This window comes from Athene cunicularia, assembly GCF_003259725.1.
Source record: "Athene cunicularia isolate RWA chromosome 12 unlocalized genomic scaffold, athCun1 chr12_part1, whole genome shotgun sequence".
Taxonomy (NCBI): Eukaryota; Metazoa; Chordata; class Aves; order Strigiformes; family Strigidae; genus Athene; species Athene cunicularia.
In genome coordinates this window covers 5,912,189-5,932,057 of record NW_020799116.1, presented here as the reverse complement: position 1 = coordinate 5,932,057, position 19,869 = coordinate 5,912,189, and positions in this window count along the sequence as shown.

Genomic DNA, 19,869 nt, shown 5'->3' with positions numbered 1-19,869 from the left:
CCCCCCCCCTCAGTCTCCCCCTTCTACTTTTTCTCCTCCTCTTCTCCTTGAAACCAATCCATGGGCCCTGGGGTGGCCAGAAGGAAGGCCCCGAGCAGCTTGGGTTTGAGATGCCCCTGGGTCAGCTCGGAGGCACCCAGTGCTCCATGTGGTCGCACCCTGGTAGTGGGGGGCAGGTCTAAGGATCCAACCCAACCTTGCAGGAAGCGTTCTGCAGCCATGGAGCCAGATATTATTTAGATCAAGCCAACAAAAAAATATTTCCATGGCAGCAGTAACCATAGGAAACCTCCCCAGCGTGTCTTGGGTGGTTCCTGTTTCCTTGCCTTCAGCTGTTTGCTTTGCAAGCAGAGCAGGGGTTGCAAGTGCTCCGTGCCCGTGGTGCCATCAGGAGTGGCCGGTGAGCCGGGATGTCCCCTCCACTGGCTGTCCCCAGGGCCTTGGCAGTCACACTCCAGGATGCTTCACTGCTCCTGGTTTTCTATTGCACTCTAGTTGGTGAAAAGATGCTTTCAGAGGATGCTTTAGACGCCTTAAAGTCTCAAAGCCACCTCTTTACCTTGTGTCAGCTCACAAATGCATGTTTGATCCTTAAATACCCAAGGCATGAAAGTGAATTGACTCCCAGGGTCCAATTCTTCTTCTTTTCTATAGCGTCTTAGAAAGATTGCTTTTATATTCCCTCTGGCTCTGTGAGTGATGCTTGGCCTTCAACCAAGATGGGGAATCTAGGACAAGAATCCCTAAGAATAGCAAGATGAAAAGTTATAAAAAATACCAACATTTTGTTGGAGAAAAAAAAATGCTGGTAAAAGATTTCATTTAAAAAAATAAACTGGAATATTTTTGATCAGCTTCATGTGGACACATTTACAGGAGGGCGTAAGAGGAGGCTTGTTTTCCTGGGTACTGCCTCCTCTAGGAAATCCAAGCTGTGAAGTGAATACAAATGCTGAAATGAAGAGGTTTTTGGAGTGAGTCACTGGAAGGGATGGGGAAACCAGTTGTGCCGGTGTGGCGGTGCTGGTCAGTAACCAGCTCATCAACTGACGGGGACAGGGTGGCTGCATGGGAGCACCTGGGGGCCTGGGCATCGCTGGGGAGTGCACCCATGGGTGCTCTGACCCCGCCAACCTGCTCCCACCCTCCGAGGGCCGTGTGGAGGTGTACCCACCTACCTTTGCGGAGCAGATGGGGCTCGCTTGTGGAGCCAAGGTGTTGCACAGAGACAGGTTAAAAAAAGACATCTCCTTCTGGAACAGAGGGGAAAAAAATACATGATGATGGCAATAACTGGGGTTTTGAGGTTCACGTACCATGCAGCACTGCTCCCTCCTCCCCAGGCCTTCAGGTGCTCGTCGTGGCAGGGTTTGCTCCGTGGGAGAAGACCTGGTTGGTCTTTGACTCATCTGCCTTGGGTTGAGGTGGACCCTTTTTCAGAGATGCTGCTGGGCTTGTCTTGTAACCTGCCCTGGCTCTTTGCGGATGATTTAATCCCTGTTTTTTGCAAAACACCCGACACTCCAGAGTCAGGCTTTTGCTTAAGATTATGCAACATTTGAAGAAGTAGCAGTGGGGATGGGACGAGGCTGATTCCCTTTCTCTTCTCGCCTGTCAAACAAATGGGAAAGCTCATCATGGAGCTGTGTCTGTGCCATATTAAATCTGCATTCTGTGCCGTAAAGGCTACTTGCTGGAAGTGCAGCTCCTTTAAATGTCAGATTTGAGGAGAGCTAGGACGTGAGAAGACAATAAAAGTTAATATTCTTAAGTCGGGTTTGTGAAGTGTAGCTTGGATTTTTAATATCAAGTGCATAATTTATTACAAGATGTAGCGGTTTCAAATACATATATTTGAATATGTTTTAATATTATCTTTCCTTCCAGTAGCAGGAACAATGCTGCTTTACAAAAGAAAAATGATTTCGTGCTGCTGTGTGATAGTTTTCAGCTTGTACCTCTAATAGATGTGCGGCTTGCTGAAGTGTGAAGGCTATCTGATAAATGCCGGAATAATAAAGCTCTATTGTTTGTTCTGATTTCCCTTTTCTATTTTCAAAGGTATAAATAAAACATTTTCACGCTGTACCCCATGTAGTTCCAGCCCAGCCTACTTACTTTCTGCTGATGCAACGTATAGGAGACATGAATCTTTCAGTATGACAGAAGTAATCACGTGGCATTAGGATTGCATGTTGCGCTCAAAATGTCAAAACGTAATTTTAATAAATATTTTGTCCAAAGTAAAGTTAGAAGTATTTTTAAAATAAATAAATAAATCTTCTTTTTTAAACAAAGAAGCATTTGTATCCGTGTACAGCAGAGGGCACTCGCCATCGCTGTGCTGGGAGGCTGGTGCTCAGGGCTGCCTGAAGGGGAAAAAAAAAAATCCCTGTGTTTAAATTATTTTTTGTAGAAATGAAATCCTCTCTGTGTGTGTTTGCTTATATATGTATGCGAGTGTGTATATAAAAAGATGCAGGGTGGCATATGTATAAAAATAATCCCAGCACATAATATAAAACTTAAATATTCGTAGTGGTTGCTGAAGTTGGATGGAGCGCATGTTGTGTTGATTAATGCTCAGCCTGGTGTTACGCTAAGCTTCGGAGGGGATTGCAGCATGCTGAGAGGGGAAAATGAAGAGGCCCTGACTAGCAAAGGGTTGCAATCTTTATCTTCCTTGCAAAGACACGGAGTCTGGAGACATCTTGCGACGTTGGGAACTACCCCAAGCCAAGGAAGGGTCTTGAAAGACAGATAATATCAAGGTACGTGGAATTATGAGTCCTTCCTCCTAGAAAAGAAGTGGCACATCTGAGGGCTGGGTGGTTCTGTGCTGGAGTTTGCAGTGCTGTGGTCTCACTCCTGGTAGCACCGAGGCTGGTGGAGTTGCAGGGCTCTTAGGAAAGTCCTTGGGGTGATTGTCATCCCCTCCTTTGGAAGTTCTCAGCTGTTTAAGGAAACTTGAAGTAGTTTGATGGACTGAGCAGGGAGCAGCCCTGACCCCAGGGCTGAGGTGGCAGCGCTGGATGTTGGCTGGAGCATGGCTGGTTGGAAGATGACATGCAGCCTTGCTAGTGAGGGACCCCATCCTGCAGGTACGGAGATGTGCACTTCATTATCCAGAGCCAGGCCTGGAGATTTGGGCCTCGCCTCATGTAATAAGGTTTTTCCAACAGAAATTGACTTTTTTCTTTTTTTTTTTTTTTCCCACTGTAGCTTATTGCACAGATGCTACCAAGACATGTTTCTCATTGAACTCTTAATGCACCTTGTATTTCGTTTAAGAGGACATAAAGAACCCCAGTGTCTGTGCTCAGCTTTTGGCTTTGCTGTGGCACTGTCAAAATATCCAGGGCAGCTGGATTTTGTGCTGCGCTTTGGGCAATGTATTTCCTGATGAAACTGTTAAGATGCCGTGCTGAATTTTCAGATATCTGTCATTAATTCGAGAGGAATTAATATTTCCTGTCTCTTCCAGCAAGCTGCTTGGATTGGGCTTCATCTAAATCTCTCAAAGCAATACTCCCACAAGGGGGCTGGAAGTGTCAACACTGTTGTATAAAATATGGGGCCAGGAACAAGAGTGAGAGGGCATGTGGTTCAAGATAACCCGTTTATGCCAAATACACAGCTGGGTGAATATTGCTACTGGGCATCTGTGGACTGCAATGATCAGAGAAACATGGAAATGATGGAGGGGCCTTACAATTACGGGTGTTAATTGAGATGAAGTGGATTTGGGTGGTAGGGAGCAAGCCAAGATTACAATAGTACGGATTTTTTTAAATAGCCCCTGCTATTTGGGAGGGCAGCAGTGCTCCTCGTTGGCTTAAAACAGCCTCCCCACAGGATTATCCCAAGCGGCGTTCACCTTTGCCTGGTTGTTTCGCAAGAGCTTGGTACAGCTAAGACATGAAATATGTGAATAATTTCAAGTGAACAAGCTGGCCTGCGTGCTGTACAGCACCTTCTCACTAGGGTACAAATGCTGTTGTATTGATGTGCCTGGATAATTGCTTTTCTGGCGCTGGGCTCGGGGAAGGGGTGTTTCGTCCCGTTAAGGCGATTCCTGCGTTGCACATTTTGAAGCTGGGAGAACAGCCTGATGCTGCCACCACCAGTTAGATGCTCCTGCCTGGGCTGGTGGGCTGGGAGGTACTGGGAGAACGCTACTGGGAATGAACTCTTGCAGCTCTGGGGTTGGGACCAAAAGCAAAAGCAAGTTGCAACACCACAGCCTGGACTGCAGGACCCTGGTTCTGCCCCACGGGCTCCAGGGTTTTGGGCAGGAGCAGAGTGCAGAGCCAGGCACATTTCTGCTCAGGCTGCTTGGCTTTTCCTCTCTTGTAAGGCTTCACTGGTCTTTTTTCAGCGCTGACCGTGCAGCAAAACACTGGACTTAGCACACTGAATGCTTCAGGCACCCGGCTCCTTGGGAAACGATGCTTATGAAATATTTTGCAGGAGCTTGTTGTCGTTAAAGGAGATTTGGCAACGTGTAGCTCGAAAGGCTGCGCTTGTGGGCAGCCCAGCCGTGTGCTGGAGACCAACGAGCCTTAGGACTCACCTTAGCCAATGTCAATAGAAATGAAACTACTTAAATACACAGTTAAAATATGTTGTTATGTTAGCATGTGGACCTCCTTGCAAGATTGCTCTTTAACTGTATCCATTAAAGGACCCCCCATGGAAGAGATGTAGGAGGCTGGTAGAAAAAAAAAAAAAAAATTCCCAGTCTTAACTGCTTGTTTGCTGCCAAGTGGATTTTGGGCTGAGGTGAAAGGCACCTGGGTTTACGGTATTTCTATCTGTGACTCCAAAACCTTGTAGGCAGTAAGAAGAAACGGGTTAAAAAGATGCTGCGTGCTTCCTTTCAGGTGATGAAATCCAGCTGCCCTGTCTGCTGGCTTTTCTCTTCCGTGCTTTCACGCACGGTGCCCAAGCCATGGTAGCAGTGAGGGTTTTTACCGATGGCTAACACGTCGTTATGGTTCAGATCGGCCGTTTTCCTGGGCTTTTCCAGATGATCCGGGAACTCGAGTAGTTCATAAAAGGAGCGAGTAGCCAAATGGACCAATAAAAGGAGTTTGTGGAAAGGCCCAATATATTTTATGAAGAAAGAAATGGATCCTCTAACGTGAGGGTTGTGTCTTGTAAAATTTTGCAGGGCTGCTAGTGCTGTTAAACACTGGCTTTCTGCTCCAGCCGCTCGCTTTGAGCACACACAGTAACTATCTAAACTTTTTTTGGCCTGAGCTCCTCCAGTTTTGGGGTGAAATCCTGGCCCTGGGGAAGTCATTGGGAGACAGGCCATGAATTTCCCAGGGACCTGGAAAGTGATCCTCAGTGTGAGACCTGTGATGACAGCCTTCGAATAAAAACTGTCTGGCTTCTGCGGGGCATTTTAGGCAAGGTAAAATACAGCTTTACATCTTCTTAATGCTCTTCAGTGGCAACAACTGCAGCTAGAAACCCCGAATTTGGCCTGACCTGGGAAATGCCTTTGTGCAATCTAGGAAGAGTTAAGCTCTCTGGATGCGAGAGATGGATGAGTTTGCAGCAGCGGGATGGTGCGTGCACATGTGGTTGTTCATATCATGGTAACCCAACGAGTGTAATTTCAGCCCAGCACAGAGGGCAGGCACAAGCCTGATCAATGATTCAAACCCACCCCCCCCCAGGCTGTTGAAAAGGGCTTGAAGTGGGCTGTGGCACAGGGAGCTCGGGTGCCCTGCCAGCTCGGGTGCGTTTCATGCCGCAGGGATCTCATCTCCACATGCTACCTTGAAGCCCGTAGGATGGGGAGGCAGCAAACGAGGCACAGCATCCTTGGAGCCTGAACCCCTTCATATCATTGAAGGGACAGGCAGGGAGTTGCAGGAAAGCAGAAAAGGGAGATCTTGCTACTAGTTCAACATTTTATACGTCTGTGCACAGGAGTGTCTGCAGCTTTGACCTCGATGCTACCCAACCTGTGAGATTTTTAACTAAATCTTTTTAGTATTCTCCTTGTGCGGTTTGAATTTATTCTGATGGACTGCAGAGATGTGGTGGTGTTCAAGCTAAGCCTGAATTTCTGAGCTGATAAAAATTTGATACCATTCTTCTATCTTGGCCCCAAAGGGCAAAGCTGCAGAGCTCAGCTAATCTTATGACATCCCTGTCTTTTTGATCTGACAGTTCCTGGTTTATGCTGCACCCAGACTTTAAAATGGAGCAAATTACCGATTTCCAACCTGCAATTAAAATCTGGCTTCAAATCCCATCTCTCCACTCCTAAATACTGAACAGGGACAGATTTTGGACTTTGTCCCCTCTGTGAAATGACCGCAGAGATGATGCAAGCTGGTGCATAGCCTTTCACTGAGCCAGGGATGGGGTAACCCTGATGGCAACCAACTCTTTAAGAGAAGGGTCCAGATTTTAAAGACATGGCATTACATTTCCCAATCACTGGAAGTCTTTATGGTCAAGGGGTGTTACCTTTGGAGATGGCTTGATCACTCCCAGCTCCAGGGAGCTGAGCTCCCTCCTTGCGGGGGATGCTCAGCTCCCGTTTACCTTCGCTGAGGCACAGTGGTGTCCCCTCTCCTGGATAGTGATGCTCAAAAAAACTGGCTGTGAGGCTGGATGAAGCACTGTGCCGACCACCATGCTTTTGGCTACCGGGCCCCTTCCTCCAACCTTTCTCCAAGGAAAAGGTTGGTTTTTACTGCTGAAGTTTGGCTGCTGCTCTCGCTTTCCCCATGGACACTTTTTGAGGGGATTGATGGTTGGTTTTGGCAGGAGCTGTTTTATTTCTTGCTTGTGAATGTAGTGATCTCAGCTGTCTGCGGGTCTGCATGAGGCTCAGTATTAGAGCTGCTTTGATGTCTGCACTGATACATCTTAAGGCAGCTCAGGATGATTTTATGCGGTAGCCCCGAGGTGCTTGCACAGAAGAAGGTGCTTTAGAAATGTAAATTTTGTTTGAGGACAGATTTTTCTCTGCTGCTCTCTCTCGATTCAGGACGAGGCAGTCAAAATGTAGCATTTAATTAAAGTTTGTAAAGGTTTGGAAATGAATTGCTATAAACATAAAAGACATAATCAAATGCCTACCTAATCCCCACCTTAAGGGCACATTAAATGCAGAAAGAATATAATGTGTTGAGACTAGGATTGAAAAGTGATGAGGATTTGGGAGAAGATCTTTTATAGCTGGAGCTTCTAAATTGTTTTACTTCAGGCTTAGGGATTTAAATATCTACATATTATAGATAAACATGAAGCAGCCCACTTCTCAGGCGGCATCATTCTACCGAATCATTTTAGCTACAAATCCGTACAGGATGGCCTTGTGATGTGTGTTACAGCATGGTGTCTTGTCCTGACGGTGGGTAAGATGGTAGTCAGCTCTCAGTTCATCACCAGGTAGAGGACTTCTTCTCTGAAGTCAATAGCTATTTAGAGAAAAGCAGCTGATAGGTTTCCATTATTGGACTAGAACAGCGTGAGGAAGGGGATGTGGTGTTACGCAGTGTCAGCTGGGGAGCTGGGCTTCCTCGGCTGAAGAGCTGATTTCTACCACCTTCAGCCTCAATTTAAAAACAAAACAAACCAAACCACCAAACAACATTGAAACAATCCTTTATCCTGAAAAACTCAGACAGCAGGAACCAAACACTGTTATCTCTCTGGGTCTCTAGAGAAATAAAATCTGGGCGCCTTGGGGCTGCCTGGCTCCATCACCATCTCCCCGCCATCCTCCCCAGTATCCCTGGAGCCAGGTGTCCAGAAGAACCAGTTTTCCCCAAGGAACCCCCAGGCCCTCTTGCTGCCCTCCAGCAGCGCCTTATCAGCAGGACCATGCCACAGTTTTGTTTTGCGATTAGTGATACTTGGCTTTGTTCAGTTTTGGGTAGAAACCAGGCTGCATTCTGTGGCCTAGCTGCGATTCCTGTTGTTTAAGGCATTGTGATTTGTATGGAAATTGGGAATATTTCTCTTGGTGGAGAAAGAGCAGCAAGGTGGCACCAAAAACCCCAGCCAGATCCACGTCTCACGGCGCTTTCTTTGCTGGGATGGTGACAGCAGAGATTTGCTTTCTTTGGGACTAAGGCTTGGAGAGGTGGGATGGGGAAGGACTGCAGGGAGAAGGCTTGCGTGGGCACTGGGGGGGGGGATTTGGTGACACTTGGAGAAGCAGAGGTGGTGGCAGGGGATTGCCCTTGCCAGTAGCATCGGGGAAAGGGCAACATGAACCAGCAAAAGATTAACTCATCCTCTAAATGCCAAGGGGAGGAAAAGAGCCTGGGTAAAAGGGAAGGGGATGAAATGCCTGGTGATAGAGCCAAAAGGTGCCCAGTTAAGGGTAAAATTAGTCCCGTGTCTTATACTGCAGGGCCCCATGGAAACGGGGAGGGCTTTCTTTTTCTGTTGAATCGGGCTCTACGCCAGGTGAAAGAAAACATTTTCCCAACACCAAATGGAAAAATGCAAGGCAGACGTCTTAAATGAACTGTTAAAGGAATAGAGCTGTGAAAAGAATACATTTGCTGTGCGTCGGGGTTATGCGTTTAACAGATTTTTTTGACTATATGTGACCTTTGCAGTTTGTAGACAGAGAAATCTGCTGCAGAAGCTCAAATTGTACTAAAGGCTGAAGGCAAACGTCAGGGTATCATCACTGTTCCTGGCTTGGGCTTTGCTCAGGAGGAATGGACAGTATCTTTCTGTCCTCCCCCAAAATCTTGCTATGTTTTTCCTTTCCCCTCTAGTCTTCTCTGCGCTCTTTCTACAGATCATTGGCAGCTCTGCTTGTGCATTAAAATAACCCAGGCTAAAAAGTGCGATTTGCGTTTCAGCGATTTTTGATTACACCCACGTCCTATATTTATTGCCGTTTAAATCGTCTGTGTTAGCTTGAGATGTGTTTCTTTTGAGCAAGGGGAAAAAAAAAAAAAAACCAACTTGACTCTGTTGCTAACTGTTGCTAAGGGAAAGAAGATATTTATTCATCAGGGCACTTCTTCAGTACCGCGAGGCTGGTAGCCATGGAGGAGGAGTGTAAGGAAAAGAAACGGTTATGTATTTAAGCCCTTTCTGTTATTGTTGTTGGACTCGTGCCATATCTACTGATGGTCAGCAGATGTCCTTTTTTCCCCGCCCCGCATTGTGCATCTCAGATTAGAGGTGCAGCTCGGGTTATGGTGCAGGGCAGCTGGTCCCCAGAGCCCGATGTGAACCCCAGGGAAGTCCCTAGAAGGATCCGTGGGGCTTTGGTGGGTCCCTAGTCCCACAGGTGTTACGAGGCCCCCGTGTTTTGTAGCTATCTCCCCGTAGCCTCTCCAAAGAGGCTTTCTAGTCCTTGGTTTTGCTATGTCCTTTTAAAAATCCCCATCAAATCAGCGAGACTGAGAGCCAAAAATGATGCACATGGCTACGTTCCCTCCCTGAGCTACTGCTGCTGGGGGACGTGTGGCAATGCCGTTAGCTGGCTGTCATCGAGGTAAGAGGTTTTCCTTTCAGCTGTCATAGCAACAAGAAAATATTGTTTTGATGGAGATCAAATTAAAAATTAAATTTGTCTCTTTCCTAGTAAGCGAATTGCTCACTTGTGAAAAATATAAATCACTTTGATCAGGGTAGATATCTTTCTAAGCACCTCTGTGGGTTTCCAGAGTGGATTTTGCAAATGCCTCATGCCACATTATGTCCCTGCTGGGTTGATGTAGAGCGTCCCGTGAATGTGAGCTTTATTTAATGTTAGGCTTGGGTTGAAAAACTTCCTTGGTAAAGCTTCCTTGGTGCTCGTAACCTGCTAAAGCTTGGGGGGAAAAAACAGGTCTGACAAGTCTGGAAGCAAAAGGGATGACTCCTCAAACATAGTGTTTCTATTCTTTCTACTAAAAAAACAGACAGGCAAACAGTAATTTGGTGGTTTACGAGATGCTCTGGATCTTGTGCTCAGCTTCGCGTTCCAACCTGAGACTGGAGAGAAGGAGGTGAGTCAGGTGGACGGGAGGGTTTGTGGCAGCACTGGGAAGAGGAGAACAGCATGAACCTCTCTCCAGATCTCTCCCACACCCAAAGTATTTTCAGCTTGGGGACTCTCTAGGCCAAGTGTGATTTGTAGGCATACGATGGCCCTGGGTGTCTTTCTGTCCTGTGAACTGTGTCTGTTCTCCCTCTGAGCCCACACGAAATTGTGGCATCTGCAGCATCACTTGCCAGCTCTCGGTGCCCCTGCGTGGGGGACCACTTCGCTTGGGTTGCTTTGAACCTGCTTAGCTTCCTTCGATGAGGTCACACCATCCTCAGACCCAGGTGGGGAAACCAAGGAGTGAGAGGGAAAGACCTTCCCAGGCTGCTCACAGGTCTGTGCCAGCCCCGGAGCAGCACTGATGGCCACATTTCTTCTCAAAGCAGCACGCAGAAGTTCAAGCAAGTCATACCTGTTTTCCCTGTGGCTTCTAGTACAGTAGTGATAACAGATTCACTACAGCCAAACTGGTTCTCTCATCAGTTTATCTGTAATTAAAATTCTAATTGATAGGGAAAAAGCTTTTTGATTGAAGGTAAGGTGAAAAAAAGGAAAAGGCTCTTCTTAGAAATCATTTAAAAATTGTAGGCATTCTTCAGCAGAACTGAACAATCCCCTACCTAATGTTGCAAATAATTGTTTCGGTTTTTTTCAAGAGACATCCTTGTAGCATGGATGGATTGTGGGTATAACCAGACTTTTTGACTGCATGGACAATTCTGGCCTGACATACAACACTGGAGGACAACATAACAAGGGCTGCACGAGTCCATGGTGCTTTGATTGGAAATTATCACAAACTTTGGTGACAGATGGAGGCCAGGAGCTTCCTCCAGTGCACAAATTCTAGCTGTAGGTGAGAGGTGCCATCCCGTTGGCCACTGTCCCCTGAGCTGCTATCTACACAGGCTTTGGCACTGGGTTGCCAGAGGCAGGAGAGGGAGAAGCCACCCATAAAATAACCAGGTCCACGTTTTACAGAAGTGACTTGTGAGCTTTCAGTCATCTCAGCTTTCTAGGTGGCCAGGTCTTGGTTCAAAAGTGGTGGCTTTTTGTAAAGAGCTTCTATTTTTATTCTTCTACCCTGTTCCACTGCAAAGGACTGAGCCCCTGGGGACACACAGCTGCTCTGTGGGAGATGCTGCCCCCTCAGTGCCTCGAGCCCCACGTCCCGTGTGTGTGGCAAAACATCTCCGGGAAAGGAGGACAAAAGAAAAGGGCTTGTTTGTTCGAAATGTCAGTCTTGAAATTATAACAGAAATTTTCTTTTTTTCCCCATGGAAATCCATGCACAAAGCCTCTTCCAGCCAGCTCCCTTCTTAAGCACTCAGTATTGATTTGTGAAATCAAATTGGGCTCGGGCGACGTCGTCGTTATCTGCCACAAGCTGATGGAGAAAGTCGATGCCGACCGATTTCCTGCTGCACGCGGCTTTCGTGGAGTTCAGGGCAGCCTGCAAGCGGTGTGACACCAAGACTGTGTCTGCATTGTCGGTTATCACCTGCTTTTGGTAAAATCCTCCTTCTTTTCCCCAGAAGGAGGTCTGCAGCACTGCTGGGGCTGTGGGGACCTGCATCCTTGGCAGATGGGCAGCTGCCCGCAGGCAGCGATGCCGCTGAGCGCCTGCCTCTCCACCCCGGCAGGCATTCATTGTGCATTTTATTTTTTGCATGTGTTCATCTTCAGTATTACAGACGTGTATGTACAGAGCAGCGCTGACGTGCCGATGAGGCTTATTATATTGCCTTTTTTTTTTTTTTTTCCTCGTATGTTTGAAGAAGCAACACAAAATTACATATATAAACGGCAACATCTGTTATGGAAGCCTGGCCCAGGCAAATTACTGCTTTAGAAAGTCGGCTCAGATACCCGTGTGATTCACTTTCATGCTTGCCAGAGTCACATCATACCCACAGCGCTTTATTCCAGCTACGATAGGTGTGTCTTTTTTCTTTTACACCCACATCAAATTCTTAAAATAAGAGCACTGTAAAAGGAAAAAATAACTTGGGTTTATTTTCCTCTGGAGTCCACAGGGCCCTGGAAGTTATTATTAGAGGTGAAGTCATCACAGAGGAGGCTCTAACCCTTGGGGAAGGGTGTGGGCGATGCTGCTCTTGCAGAAAGAGCAATGGCGATGGTGTCCTGGGGCAAGGGGACAGGAGCACCAGCCAGAAGGCTGCAGAAGTCCCTGTTTACCTCTTGCCCATGTCCGTGATTTTGGCCAGACAGAGGTGGTGTGTTTCAGTGTGCATCCTTCCTCCAGCACAGTGGCACCAGGAGCAGAGCGGATCTGCCCTGAGCGCTGCCAAGCTCCGCCGCGTCTGCAGCACCATCCCTTCGCTGGCTTGCAGTGCCCAGACCACACCGACAGCTGGAGTGGAGCTATTCTTTTTTTTTTTTTTTTCATTTCACATAAAACAGAGTTGGATCCTCGTTACCGTGGAAACCAGCAGCCCTAATTATCAGGAGTTTGATTCACTGGATGTAAAAAGCTATATTTCTTTTTTTTTACTCTTACAAAAATAGGAATAAAAAAGACATATCATAAAATGATAACCCCATACCTGATGCGAGGTTAATCTTGAATGTTTTCTGTATGAATGGTATCCCAGGAAAATACAAAATACTAGTACTACCGCGTCTGTAATGGTGAGCCAGGCTGGGCTTAGCAGTACCATCCTCTGCTGCCCATTACAGCCAACACTGAAAGCAAATCAAAGTCGTTGCATTCTGTATGGTTTTCCTTGTTGGTTTTTTTTTTTTTTTGCCATTGTATCATGTGCAGCACAAAGAGAGAAGATAAAGCCAGAGGGCAGAAGTGAAAATATCTCCTGCCGGGAACTCCAGATTGCAGCCAGGAAAAGAGCTCAGCACCGCTCAGTGCGGGAAGGGCTAAAGTCTGTGCAGGGCCCATGAATAGCCCCATTGAGCAGCTGCTGGGCTGGAAGTTAAGTGGTGGCTTAAGTGTTTTGCCAGATCTGCTGGAATTTGCTCGTTTTGCAGACAGCGGTGAAGTAGCATTACGGTTTACATCAAAACAGGATGCGAGTCGATATGTAAATACTGTATGAAGAATGCTCCGTGTGTGCAAAGTGGCCTTTGCAAGTGGTCTCAGAGTTCATCCTCCCCATCGGTCTGTCCTTTGAGGGAAATCAGCTGAAAAAATTTGGGAGTGTTACTTGGCTTTCTGACTTCTTTTTCTTTAGGCAGATGACGAGGGGACCATCCTGTGCAGGTCAGCATCGGTTGTATTTGGGTCAGGAGGGTTACCGAGTGGGCAGAGATTTCCACATGAAATTGATTATTTTATTCCATTTTTAGAATGTGCTTACTGCTGTTAAAACTCAAATTCGTCTTGTAACACAGATACTTAAATCCTGGCCTGGAACCATAGCTAAGAGGAGAGCGTTTAATACTTGCTAAATCCCTATTTCAAATAAACATGTGAGAGAGTGGCTTTCTGGTTTATTGGTAAAGAAACAAAGCTGATATTTTAGAATATATCCAATTAAATTCTATAGAGTGGGCTTTCACATGAGGATAAATACATTTAGGGCCGTGTCCATCTGAGCATGAAAAGCAGGGAATGTTGAGGGAGTGTTCTGGTGTAACTTCATCCACGCTTGTGACAAGGGCCCTGGGTGTGGTTGCTCATGAGCTGGGAGCTCATCTTCCACCTGGGAATGACTGCCACGTTCTTACACGGCTTTGTGGAAGGACCACGACGCGGTGTGTTAGGTTTACAGTTGGACTTGGTGATCTTAAGGGTCTTTTCCAGCCTAAATGATTCTGTGATTGCCACCCATGATTGGGTCAGTGTTGGATGAGAAACCAAGCCGTGAAGGGTTGGAGGGCCACACCAGCCCAGCTGCTTCTGCAGAGGAAGCCTGGGCTGCTCTGAGGTCTCTCTCTGTGAGCTGCACCCCACCAAGGCTGGGTGGGACAGACCGGTCCCTCATCAGGATGCTCCTCCGGCGGGGTGAGTGGCTCTGAACAACCCGGGCAGAGGGGCTGCTTTCGTGTGGAAAAGCTTTTCCATCCGCGCCAGCCCAGGGTTGGTCAGTCTGATGTGTTATTGCACTTTGCTTTTGCAGGGATGATCAAGCATCATCAGACACTCTTCTAAGACTTGGGGGAAATAATTTGGGAGCGGAGAGGCCAGCAGCATTCCCATTTGCAGGAGTGGTGCAGGTGCCCACCCTTTGCATGCATGCAAATAGAATGAGGGAGCTGGAGAATTTGGTGACGTTCATTCTGAAAATGGTTTCCAGTTAATGGTGTCCTGATATCTGTGATTATGTGGCAAGTCGTATGCTTAAAGTTGCATACACGGATGGTTTATCAAGGGCAGCAGAGCCTCCTCCCATGCTTAATATTGAGCGTGTGTTTAAGTACCTTGTTGAACTGTAGCAAAAGCAGCTAACCCCAGCCAGGACTTCAGCTGGGCTTTTTCTGGGCTGAAAGAGTTTTTCTGCCTTTTAAATGCCTTGGGATTTTTACAAGACATCCATCTCTGGTTTTAAAAACCCGTCACCATGGTATAGCGTATCAACATCTGACAGCTGTGACCAGGTAAGAATTACGATGTCTTGAACAGAATTTATGAAACCACAAATTACCTTTTGCCTATTGAAAATTAAAACAGTGCTAGTGGGTTTGGACTAATACAAAGGAACCACAGTACTTTCTTCATTTAGCAGTCACCATGTGACTGATATAATTTTTTAACATAGGCACCCCCCCCCGCCATGTTTGGAATGTATAAATATATATTGGGCATTAAAAAAATTATAAAAACCATTAGGCAAGAATAGCACGTTAAAATGTATTTTACATGTTTTTCTTAGGCTCAGATAGCCATATGTTAAAATAAACTTCAGCAACGGCAACAATTCTTGTTTCAGATTATGTTTTAATAAAATAGTATGTGGGTGGTAAATACAAACAGATATATTTCTTTGCAGGAATTGGGATTCAGTTGTTTTATGTGATGTTTATCTAAACCATCCCCACTGAGCAGCTTCCACCTGCATCCCCTGGGTTAGGACATGGTCCCGTTCCCACTGGAGCCAGAGGAACATCTCCAGTGGGGTTGGTGGGCTGTGCTGCTGCAAGGGTGCACGTCCATGGATGGACTGGGGAGTGAGCTGGGCAGCTGGCACACTGGGAGTGAGGTGTGGGACTGCTCCTCTGAGAGCATCTGTAGAACTCCTGCATCTCCTAAAATCCTTGGGAGACATGGTACTGGGAGGGCAGGTGGGACCTGCAGGGCTCAGTGCGTGAAACACGCTGTCACATGGAGCCGGGGCTGGGTGTAGACACTGGGAGCATCCAGCCCTGTTCTCCAGTACCACATAGCCCAGGGTTGGCATGGGGAGGGTGCCAGGCAGGCTGAGTGCTTTAGGATTGTTTTCTACCTGCTGGCGTGGCATCCAGAGCTTGTACTGGTGGAGGCAGCCAAGGAAAGTATTCCCATCCAAGCACACAGAGCTTTGTGGCATGGGTGGTAGGGGCCACAGGACCTTCACATGGTAGGACCTGGCAGTGGGTGGTGGTGGGATAATGAGAGGACAAGGAAGACGAAGGCTAATTCACTTTCCACACACTCCCAGCAAATGCCAAACCAGATCCAGTTCCTCCTCTGACCAGTCCCACGGCCCCAGTGTGCTGTAATGCCTGCGGGCACGAGAGGGGCTGGCTCAGCGTTCCCCACCGTCCTCGCTGTGCAGCACAAGAACATCTAGCCATCTGCCAGAGGAGCCTCGCTTGAGTAACGGCCATCAGGTTCATTTCCTTATCGCTTCAATTACACCAGCCGGGAATAGGTCCCATGGTATTTTGGCAAATTTGTTGCTTCCTGATGCTGTTTCACCACTGCTGGTTCCTCGCGGAGATCATTCCTGTTGGAAAAAGGTTTCCAAGCAGAGAGTGGCTCAGGGTCTTGATCTCTATGGGAAATCCATGCTTTAGCGCGTTTGTGCAATATTTACCATTGTGTTCCCGTGTGTGTATGTGTGTCCTTGCATGCCTAAGCACCCCGCAGTGCACCGAAGTTTTCTTGACACTTGCAAGTGTGGGTTGAGAGCACAGAGAATTAGCCAGGGAGCCAGCAGCCTCAGGACTCTCTGGTATAGGGACTACAGTGTGCTCTTCTGCAGACTTTTTAGCAAGTGGCAGTTGATATTTTTCAGATGACACCCAATTTGCAGGGGTTGGGTGGCAGTGGGGCGCTGGCAGGTCAGCCTGGGGCCCAGCACTTTGTAATCGCTGCTTTACATGCTTTGTTTATCTCTGGCTCTGTAAGCCCAAGCCACCCTTTGCTTGTTTTAATGTCTTACTTTTCTGTAAAGGACTTCACAGAGCTGTGGATGAAACTGTTGTTTCTGGATTTTTTTTTTCTTTAATAATCGAGGTCAGCTGCACATTGGATTTTATTAAGGGTTTCTGGAAACCACATCAAATGGTAACACGAATGTGATGATGAATGCTGGGAAGTTCATCTCCCAACCCAATGCAGATGGTCCACTGGCTATTTATGTTCTGAGGGCATCATTTCATGTTGTATCGTTCTGGTCACTTCTGCTAACGTGGCGAAGGCCAGGGCTGCACTTTCATGGTGTGCCCATGCATGGTTATGTTGTTTTTAAATTGCCTTATGTCACTGCTGGCTTTTCTTGTTGGTGAGTGGTGAAGAGAGAGAATGTGCAGGGGGATACCTCTTGGATCTGGTGTTTCAGTCTTTCAACTTGCCCTACCCTTGAATAAATAGGGATTTGCATTTTGACAGTGCTTTTCCCCTGATTGGGAATCTGCTGTAAATTGCATTTTCACCTGAAATGTTCTGCTGCTTTCTCCCTGTCGTGATACTGGTGTAGCGAGGTGCAACGCAGCAGTCGATGAAGAGCTAAATCTGCATTAAAGACAGACGGTGAGCGATGTCCTGATGTCACTGTCACCAGTCTAAGGGCGGGGAAAGGGACTGGCTCTACCTGGGGTCAGTTTGGGGTGCCTGCCCTTGCCTCCCGTGGTGCCCCAGCCCCTCCTTCTCCCACCCATGCCCCTCCATCAGACCCATCCCCATGCTTTTTATCTTCACTGCTGATCATTTACTGAACTTTGCATTTATTCAGGATTTAACTCTGGCAGCCTGTTTTAATTGGTGGGGCTGCAGCGTTGTTGTGCTAAACTCGAGACAGATGGTGCTTAAACAGGGACCACACACAGAGACCCGCGGCAATGGTGCTGGCCGGGCTGGCCGAGCAGGGTCCCGCCTGGATACCGGCGGGTGGGGGCTGGCACCCGCTCCAGGATGCTTTGCCGAGCTGCCCAAAGCACAAGGTGGGGAGAGGCAAAGGGGCCATGCTGGATGCAAGGAGAAGCATCACCCCTCCATCTCACCCATCTCTATTTTTCTTGTGGGACAGAGTTTTTCCTAGAAGAGCAGCAGAGAGTTTGCCAGGCCCTGCTCCATCACCCTAATGGGGTGTCTGTCACCAAAAAAAGCCCTTTTTGCTGGAAGGAAGGGGTGGGATGGGCCCTGCAGGGTGATGGCTGGAAAGGTCCCTTCCCCTTGCAGGCAGCATGGGGAGTGGGGATGGAGGCAGGCAAAAGCTTTCTAATGAGGCGATATAATGCCTTGTTATTAAGCATTGTGGCTGTAGGTAATTAGCTCAGTGCACCAGTTGCCATGGTGCCTGGCACACGTTGGCATGAGCGCTGGGTTAACTGCCCAAATGCTCAGCCAGTTTGTTTCATCGCTTGGAGCCAGGAGAAAGGAGACGTCCCCAGTCCTCGGCGGGTCCTCAGCATGACGAGGAGGAGAGCGCTGGGACTTGAGGTGGGTGAGGAGCTTAGGGAGGGGGGACAGGGGCGATTCTCCACCAGGAGACCCTGGAGCTGCTTCTCTGCTGGAGCACCTGCCCCAGGACACCCCCAGGGTCACGCTTCAACCCAACCGGTGTGGCTGTACCAGCGCTCAGATAATCATCATAGCAGCGTGTCGCCCTGCACGCACTCTGCCAGCTCTTCCGGAGGGTGAACTGTGGGTGAGGAGGGCGTAATCCTGGCTCCAGCCAGGTAAGGCTTCTCATGGTGCTCGCAGGAATCTTTTAGAATATGGTGTTAGAAGTGAAAGGGAGGAGCACTCCTAACTGCTTTTGCTTTTTGGGTTTGTGCTGGTGAAGGGTCTATAGAGCACAAGTCTTACGAGAGAAGCAGCTGAAGGAACTGGGGTTGTTTAGTCTGGAGAAAAAGAGGCCGAGGGGAGATCTTATCACTCTCTACCTGAAAGGAGGTTGTAGTGAGGTGGGTGTCAAACTTTTTTCCCAAGTAACAAGCGATAGAACAAGGGAAAATGGCCTCAGGTTGTGCCAACAGAGGTTTAGATTGGATTTTAGGAAAATTTTCTTTGCCAAAGGTGTTCTCAAGGCAGCCTGTTCCAATGCTAGAGAAGCGTTTGAGTCACCATCCCTGGAGGTATTTAAAAGATGTGTAGACATGGCACTTAAGGACGTGGTTTAGTGGTGGACTTGGCAGTGTTCAGTTTACAGTCAGACTTAATGATCTTAAAGGTCTTTTCCAACCTGAATGATTCTATGATCAACTTGTTCTCTCCTAAAGAGGATTACAAAGTCTTAAGGGTAGAGGTATGACTCTGGGCACATGTTTGTGTGGTGCCTGCTTTGCAGCTGGGCTCTCTCCTAACGTGTGGATGCCCTCCCTTCAACCTGTGCACCAAGTGTTGGAAATACAGGGCAGAGCATCCTGAAGTGATGGTCTTGCAACCAAAAACATGTCTTGGTGACCTCAGACTGTGAGTGAGAGGCTGTGATTCACAGAAGCCCCGAGATGAGATTAGAGATTTACCCACTTGAATTTCTTGAGACCTCTGAAAAAGGAAGAAGCCACTGAAGAACAGACCAGTCCTCTCTTGTCCGTTCCTGCAGGCGGGCAGTAAACCTGGTGGTCAGTGGCTTTGTGAGATGCCAGGAGAGCCAATAAAATGTGCTGACCGTGTGAAAGCGCAGGATTTGTGCAAAGGCTTTCTTGTCTCCCACGTGGAAAATGGTTTGCAAGTAGAAACAAGGAACCTGGGAATGGTTCTGCAATTAGAAACTCATCTTTCTGTGACTCTGGTGGGATAAAGAAGCTTCACACCTTACTTAAATGGGAGGGTGAAAAATGCTGGGATCCTGGCAGCTGGATTAAGGGTGATTATCATAGGATTTTAGCAGAATTAACATGGCAATAAAATCAAAAAGAAACCCTGGGAAACAGTAAGCAGCACAACAGGAGAAGACCCATCCTGTCCGTCTTCCTAAGGGCTGTGTGCTTGGTCAGGTCTAGTCAGAGCAGCTGGGGAAGTGGGAGCAGGTCCAGGGCTGTGAACCTCTGATGCACAGTTGTGATGGGAAAGGCAGAATGAGATGTCTCAGGGTGTAATTCACCCAGTATGAAATAAAATGTGATCCCGGGTTGTTGGTTGTGCTGCAGCCAGGATGCCATTACATGCATTTTTATGAGGCATTTTATCTAGAAGTGGTTTTTCTCTCGAGGACCCTTTAAGTTGATTTTCCACATCAACTTATTTTTATAATTGCATCATGTTTACTGATTCTGGCTCATGAACTTATAACATCTGAATGTTGTAATTGTGAGGCAGCCAGCCTTTCTGGGGAGACTGCATTGAATAAATACCATACAGAGGAACAGATAAGTCCATTAATTAGCTTGCACCCAGCTTCAGTAATGAAGTGACTCACAGGGTGTTTATCCAGGGAGCTGCACCTTACTTTGGGCTCTGCCCAGAGGCAGGCAGAGAGAGGTTATCTTATTGC